Source organism: Apium graveolens, chromosome 5, assembly GCF_009905375.1.
Source record: "Apium graveolens cultivar Ventura chromosome 5, ASM990537v1, whole genome shotgun sequence".
Taxonomy (NCBI): Eukaryota; Viridiplantae; Streptophyta; class Magnoliopsida; order Apiales; family Apiaceae; genus Apium; species Apium graveolens.
Genome location: NC_133651.1, coordinates 60419339 through 60427645, shown reverse-complemented (window position 1 = coordinate 60427645; position 8307 = coordinate 60419339). Strand labels below are relative to the sequence as shown.

The 8307-nt window shown below is 37.2% G+C and overlaps 1 non-coding gene across 1 annotated transcript; it reads left to right on the top strand.

The window, feature by feature from the left end:
• Nucleotides 1-452: 452 nt before the first annotated feature.
• Nucleotides 453-559, top strand: LOC141662521 (small nucleolar RNA R71). The gene has a single exon (XR_012550633.1). It is a non-coding gene; the product is annotated as a small nucleolar RNA R71 (small nucleolar RNA).
• The last annotated feature ends 7748 nt before the right edge of the window (nucleotides 560-8307 follow it).

Here is an 8307-nt window from a genome sequence, read left to right as displayed (position 1 = left end):
GATTATTTCCCCAGCTGAAATTTGGATGATTTCTGTTGTTAGGATGATAGGTCGCTGGCACAGGCTGCTGTTGTCGCTGATAATTATTCACATACTGAACAGATTCGTTGACAAGAGAACACTGATCCGTAGCATGAGAACCTGCACAAAACTCACAAACCATAGCTATTTGATTAACTCCATACGTAGCCAAAGAATCAACCTTCATTGATAGCGCTTGGAGCTGGGCTGCAATAGCGGTGGCTGCATCAACTTCCAGAATACCTGCTACCTTGCCTGACGTCATCCTCTGAGTTGGGTTTTGATGCTCATTTGCAGCCATCGTCTCGATAAGATTGTACGCCTCAGTATAGCTTTTAGCCCATAAGGCGCCTCCAGCTGCTGCATCGAGCATGGGCCGAGATTGGGCCCCCAAACCATTATAAAAACCAGTGATTACCATCCAATCCGGCATTCCATGATGTGGACATTTTCTCAACATTTCCTTGTAGCGTTCCCAAGCCTCGCACATAGATTCTGTAGGTTGCTGCGCAAACTGAGTAAGAGCACTCCTCATAGCAGCAGTCTTTGCCATTGGATAAAACTTCACCAGAAACTTTTGCGCAAGATCTTGCCACGTAGTGATGGACCCGGCTGGTTCAGAATGTAACCAGTCTTTAGCCTTATCCCTCAGTGAGAATGGGAAAAGCCTCAACTTGATAGCCTCATCAGTCACGCCATTATACTTAAAAGTGCTGCAGATCTCGACAAAATTCCTTATGTGCATGTTGGGGTCTTCAGTTACCGCTCCTCCAAAAGAAACAGAATTCTGCACCATCTGAATAGTGCCCGGCTTGATTTCAAAGGTGTTAGCTTGAATAGCCGGATGAAGGATGCTTGACTGAATGTCATCAATTTTAGGCCGAGAAAAATCCATAAGAGCTGGATCAGCTTGAACAATACGATCTCCCATGTTTACTGGTTCTTTCTGCTCAGTTCCTGAATCCGAATCCTCAAAATCTAACTTCTCCGGAGTATCAAGAACTTCGTCTTTCTCCTTAGCTGTATCTAAGGTCCTCTTGCGAGCACGAGAACGAGTTTGCATAAACGCTTGATAAAGTACCTGAAACACAACCGAAAAGAGTAATTAACTACTACGTCCTAATCACTGAGTCCTAATGACCAATGATGGTAAGTACATAAACTAAACAAATACGCCGAGTCCCCGGCAGCGGCGCCAAAAACTTGTTAGGGCGAAATCACGCACTAATATTCACGCAAGTATACGCGTTCGCAAGTAATATAGAATATTTTCTAGTTCGTTCCCTCAGAGACTCAGACTAAGTTTTTGTCTAATTAAACTCACTCACCAATATATGATTACTTCTCAATATTAAGATAATAACACTTAAAATTGTTGATTAAATATTAACTATAATTAACTACTTAATTAACCACTTAACTAACACTTCAATTTATCAATAATAAAACACTCATGAGATCACAACTTTATTATTACTTCCTTCTATAGCCATTGTTATTACCTTTAGCATGTGACAATGATGACATTAATCGAATAACACGAAACTGATAAAAGCCAACTTTCATTGTACTAATACCATTCTACCAAACATCCACAATTAAGATAGAAGTTGAATAGTCATCAATTATGTTGAGTTCCTATATGTCTACAGAAATTGACAACACAACAATTTAAGCACAAGTTATTCCTTTTGATTACATAGGGCAAATAAAACTGTTAGAATTACCCACTAATCATGCACAACGTACATGAACCTATGCTAGCATGGCAAGTTCTAAATCTCAAGATCCACCGTCGCTTCACAAGAGATTAACACCCTATCTTATATGTTCGCGACGCACATAAGACGAATACGCACAACCAATACTAGATATCATGCAATCATCATACACTAAAGTATTAAACAATTAACTAAAGAATTCCAAAATAAATCTGTTGCAACCCCATGATCACGATTAGCCCATAATGGAACTTATCGCCATCATGGGTTCATATGAAATCATGATAAACAACACAAGGAAATAATAACTAAACTAATTATATTAAAACAGAGTACGTCACAAGAGTAAATAAGTTAAAGCAAGAAAACTAGCATCCAACGTTACAACGAAACAAAAATCACAAGAATATATGCTTCCTCCCTCGTTGCGGTGTGCTAAATCGGTCTTCTTCCTTATCTCCTTCGCTTCTTGCGCAAAACACAATCTAAAACATAATCTCCCTCCTATTTTCTATGAAAACGTCTCAAATCTACTTATATAATAGTCCCATAAAACTCAGATTACATAGAAGTTGGAAGCCAAACAGAAGTAGAAGTCTAAAATAATTCAGCTTTTTCCCCGACCCTGCGCGGCCGCTCAGCATTTCTGCGCGGGCGCGCAAGGCTGCTGCGCGGCCGCTCAGCATTGCTGCGCGGGCGCGCAGGACCCTACTGGAAAAATTCCAGGTTTGCTCCGTTTCTTCGCCGTAATCTGCCCGTTCTTTTCCTCTCTCAATGGTGAACACATGCCAAGGCTTATTCTTGATGATTCCTCCTCCGAAATGCAACTAATACCCTGAAATGCATAAACACTAGAAAAACGCATCAAATACACAAAATACTTGATTTCAAGACACCAATTTAAGCCATTTTAAGACGTTCTAAGTGGTATAAAATGCCACTTATCATTAACCATTAAGGGTTTTAAGGCGATTCTTTCGCGAGTACCTTACCAACTGCCTAATCCACTTTACATAATTGTTCTTACCCCAATTAGTCATTTAAGATCCTTAACCTATGTTTCAAAGTAAGGCGAGGGGTAAGGGTTCGTTCGCGAAACGTCGTTACTTAAAACGGCCGTTTCTCCTAAACCGTTCATCGGAATCCAACGAACCACATATCAAAACGAAGCTCGTAACATGAACTATCTAAACATGGCAATGGTCAAAACCTAGCAGTGAGTTCAAGGGTTCTGATGTTAAGAACAAAAACAGTCTACGGTAAATCGGGCATTACGACGGCTATGTTTACGCGATTTCCCAAATTTAAACCATTCCAAAACCACCACAATTCAACCCCAGTTCACAACCCAATCAAAAATCCATCCAAACTACATCATAACAGCCCCAACACTCAACATTAATAATTTGTACTTATTCCCCACATGAACTAAAAGCTTTACTTAGGTTCTTTAACTAATTATCAAGATTTACAACTCCAAAAATACCACCAACCAACTAATCTCTACAAACTCAACCAAACTTTAAACAAACAAGCATCATGCTTCACATATACTATATCAAACATATTCATTCCTAATTACTCAAAACTAAAGCTAGGGTTTGTAGTTTATACCTTCCTTGGATAGTGGAGAATCAAGAGAATGGCTTGGAATCACCCTTAAAGTCCTTATCCAAGCTTAATCTAAACAAAACTTCAAGAACACAAATTTTAGTTCTTGAAAAACACTATTCACCATCTTCTTCCATGATTTATAGAAAAATATTGGCTTGTAATTAGAAGCTTAAACTTATAGGGAGTATGTAACTATCCATGGGGAAGCTTAGATAAATACCTTGCTAAATAGTAAGTGGTGGAGCTTGGATCTTCATTTTTTAAGAAAAGAAGCCGAGAGCTTCATGAAGAAAATGGGGGGGTTTGTGTTTTTTTGATGAAAATGAAATGTTTTGGCTTGGTTGGTGGCTTTTGATTTGTTTTGTTTTCTTACCCTTTTTACCATGGTAACTTTTGTGTGGCTCACAATCATCCAACAATTCCTTCCCTTATGTCATGCTTATGTCACCTTGCACATGTCATAATGCTTCCACTTGTCCACACCTTGTGGTTTGATGATGTCACAATCCTTGGCTTCTTGTACAAGCTTGTCTCTTGGTCACTTATTTGTTTTACGGTTCGCTTATCTTTCGTTCTCGTTTATCGTTTGAGGGATCATACCCGGGATCTTATTACTTGGGTTCCCCTAAACCTTTCTCAATACATTATATTCCTTTTATGATCCTCTCTTATAATCCTTTAATTTAAATCCTTCTTATCCTGTTACCTTATACTCAATTCTTTCTGTATCTAGTGGATTTCCGGGAAAAAAATCAAAGTGTTCGGAATTGGATTCTGACGATCTTTACATACACTTATATGTCATATAGAGTGCCAATAAAATCTCAGAATATCCATAAAAGAACCCCTACCTAGTGTGGCATGAAAAGTTTTCTCATTCAGCAAAAACACTATTCATAAGGGTTTCAAAAAATTTCCAAAAATTGGGGTTATTACAGAAATTATCTAAGGTTACTGAAAAACCTCAAGTAAAAAGTCTAAAAAGAAACAGGAATGGTAAGCAAGGTATTTCTAAGGAGTCTTACTATAAGTTTGTTCCCAGTTCTCTTAGAAAAACTTATTTTAACTGTGGTAATACTAATCATCTTGCTATTGATTGCAGGAGGAGTAAGAAAAAGAAAACTACTATTCTTGAGTCTGATGTTAGGGGTAGATCAGTATTTTACAAACCATAAAACCCTTGTTTTCATTATGGTAGTAGTTGGCATTCAATTTACACTTGTAGTTCTTATCATAAGCTATATCATAATTACTATGAACCTTTTCCAAAATTTAATAAAACTGCTTATGTGATTAATACTTCTAGTTCTACTAAATTTACTTCTGATAAGACAAATCCTGATAAGGGAAAAACTGTCAGAAATAGCTCTAAATCACAGAAACTTAAGTTGTCCAAAATGAGGGCCCAACAAGTGTGGGTCCTTAAAAATTCTTCTAATTAACCACTCTTCTGATTGTAGGGTAACAAGAAAAATATTCTTGTCTTGGATAGTGGATGTTCAGAACACATGACTGGAAATAAATCCCTGCTGTCAGAATTTGAGAGAAAGGCTGGCCCAGATGTATCTTATGGAGATGGAAATATAGGACACACTCTGGGATATGACAACTTGGTGTTTGGAAAAGTGGTAATAAAGAATGTAGCTCTCGTGGAAGGACTGAAGCATAACCTACTGAGCATCAATCACATCACTAACAGAGGTTATCATGTGGTATTCTATGACTCTCACTGTGAAGTTGTTCATAACAAGGCAAAGAAAGTTGTCTTGATAGGATAAAACATGGTAACATGTATGAAGTAAGGCTGCATGAAAGACTTGAGCAAGAAGCTACTTGCCTTATCTCTAAGGCATCAGTAGATGAGAGCTGGAATTGGCACAAGAAGCACTCACATCTCAACTTCAATTCTATCAATGAACTTGCCAAGAAGGAGCTAGTAAGAGGATTACCAAATATGCTATACTCATCTGATGGTCTTTGTGATGCTTGCCAAAAGTCCAAACAAAGAAGAGTATCTTTCAAAAGTAAAATAAATTCTCTATCACTGAACCATATCATATGCTACACTTGGATCTCTTTGGACCAGTGAACATAATGTCTATCAACAAGAAAAGGTACACACTTGTAATTGTTGATGATTTCACTAGATACACTTGGGTTTATTTTCTACATATGAAGGATGAAACTCCAGAAATTCTTCTGAATCATGTAAAGCAAATTAAAAATGGATCCAACTTCAAAGTGAAAATACTGAGAAGTGATAATGGGACTGAGTTCAAGAACTCAAAGATGGTGGAAGTCTGTAAGTATAAAGGTATACAACAACAATTCTCATCTACTGGCACACCTAAACAAAATGTTGTTGTTGAGAGGAAGAACAGAACCTTGATTGAAGCTGGCAGGACTCTGCTAGAAGAAGCCAAACTACCCACTTAATTTTGGGCTGAAGCAGTAAACACAGCCTGTTATACTCAGAATATCACACTGATAAACAGACATGGTGTTACTCCTTATCAGATACTGAAAGAAAAGAAGCCCAGTCTTAAACATCTCCATGTATTTGGATGTAAGTGCTTTTTTCTGAGAACTCATACTGATCAGCTAGGAAAATTTGAATCAAAAACTGATGAAGGAATCTTTGTCGGTTACTCACCATCAAGACAATACAAGGTTTTCAATCTGAGAACAAATACTGTAGTTATCTCTATCAATGTATCTTTTGAAGATAAGAAGATTCCTGGTTTTGAAGAAGTCTCACATGAAAGTTTGATTTGTAAATGAAAATATACTGTTAGAATCCGCATCAAACTCTAATGGATTATCAATTACTGATGATCCAAATCCTGATACTCCTTCACATCTTGAAGATAATCATTGTACTAATGAATTTGCACATGTTGAGGGGGAGCAACAACAAGGTTCAACTGATAGTACTAACACTGAAGAGTCAACTCAAGATTCTTCTCAATCTAATCACTCAGAATCTAGTGTTGATACAATATCAGGAGAACATGAGTCAAGTCCTAATACTTCATCAGGAGCAAACAACACTGATTCAGGGGGAGCCTCAAATGCATTTGATGAGGCACATGATTCAGAGGGAGCATCTAGCTCAAGAAGGACATTTCCTAATGTCAGAAAATGGACCAAAGATCATACTCCTGATCTGATCATTGGAAATCCTGATGAAGGTATAAAGACAAGAAGTGCAACTCAAAATGAATGTATGTATCACAATCTACTTTCAAAGGAAGAGCCAAAGAAAATAGAAGATGCACTTAAGGATGCAGATTGGGTCATAGCTATGCAAGAAGAGTTGAATGAGTTTGAAAGGAATGAAGTATGGAAGCTGGTGCCTAGACCTAAGAAAAGGTCAATTGTAGGTACAAAGTGGGTCTTCAGAAATAGAACTGATTCTGATGGAACCATTGTAACGCCCTCTAGACCCGGTGTATAAGTCTGGGGGTTACTAGCTAATTATCAAACCTGTACAATCTGATTAACAAATAATAAAGAAATGAATCTAAACTCCATTAACACTAACCAAGATCTTTTTAGGTTGAAGTATGAAAACAAGAACCACTAACTACTTTATTACAAACCAAATTCAAAATCTTACAAACTCTCTTTATTACAAACCATTGTCTAACCAGTTTTAAACTAATTTCATCTTTTATTCAAACACACACACACTAACTATCTACACTCCACCTGTTCGGGCAACTCAAAGCTTTCTTCCTGGATTGGGATCAACACCTTGGGTATGAGAGGATCCCAAAGCTTGACCGGCTTCTTTACCACTCGAGTCCTGATGGGTTTCATATTCCTTCTTAACTGAAAATAATAAGGTGAATAATAACAAAAAAGGGGTGAGCCAAAAATTGCTCAACAAGTCCACAAAATATAAACAGTGTTTAAGCAGTTTAAGTGAAATGGTAACCTGGGTATATCTACAAAGATATAACCCCGCAAGAGTAGGAAGAAGGCCATTGCTGGCGAGTACAAATGAACTAAACTGGACACAAGTTCGCATCTATACCCTGCTGATCAGCCAGGAGACAGTGCAGATCTATATCCCACTATATAGATCCCGTCGGGCACCCAGGCACTACGACCCATCTCAAGGATCCAGTTATGTCCCGGTCCTTAGGATTAAGTAAACTTAACCCCTAAAGTATCATTATCCAGTCCATGGAATAGCAATCAGAACAATCGGTATGCTTTGACATATTCTAATCACCAGAATATATCAATACTTGTGAGTAATAATTGGAATATGAACAATGAATTCAAATGAAAAGGAGAAATTAAGAATTGAAATAAAGTATGAACAAGAAAATCAAAAGAGTGCAAGCGTGATAAGAATCTGAAGAAATATCACTATTCTGAAAGTAGAATAAGGGAAAAATTTGCCTTCTGCACGACTCACTGCAACTATATCACCTTTGTCTATCACTGACTCAACCTGCCTTGCTGGCTTAGCTTCTGTTAGAGAAATAGACTGGTTTAGTCATTTCGTACTTCAATTGCGTCTTAAATCGACTTCACATCGTTCCTATTGTCTACCCATGCGCTTATGACTGACTTGTATATTATATATTAACAAGTAAGACTCGATTAACCATATAATACACATAAGCACATAAGCACATAATCATTTTTAATAGTTAAATTAATTTTTAGAATCAAAATCGACTCGTTGATCACTAAACTGATCATTATCTGACTCGTTTCCTATTTTTTGGAATTTTTCGGACTCGTCTCGGCACGCAACTCGACTGATAATCAAACAAGTAACAAAGTTAACTAATTTCTAAAAGAAATTAGGTCTTAATATTATTTTTAATGAAAAGAATTCATTTTTCGGAATCAAAGGGCTTTCGTTTTGCTTGAATCGGACTAACGGTTTATTTTATATCAATTAAACACAGATAATTCAATTTATTATTCA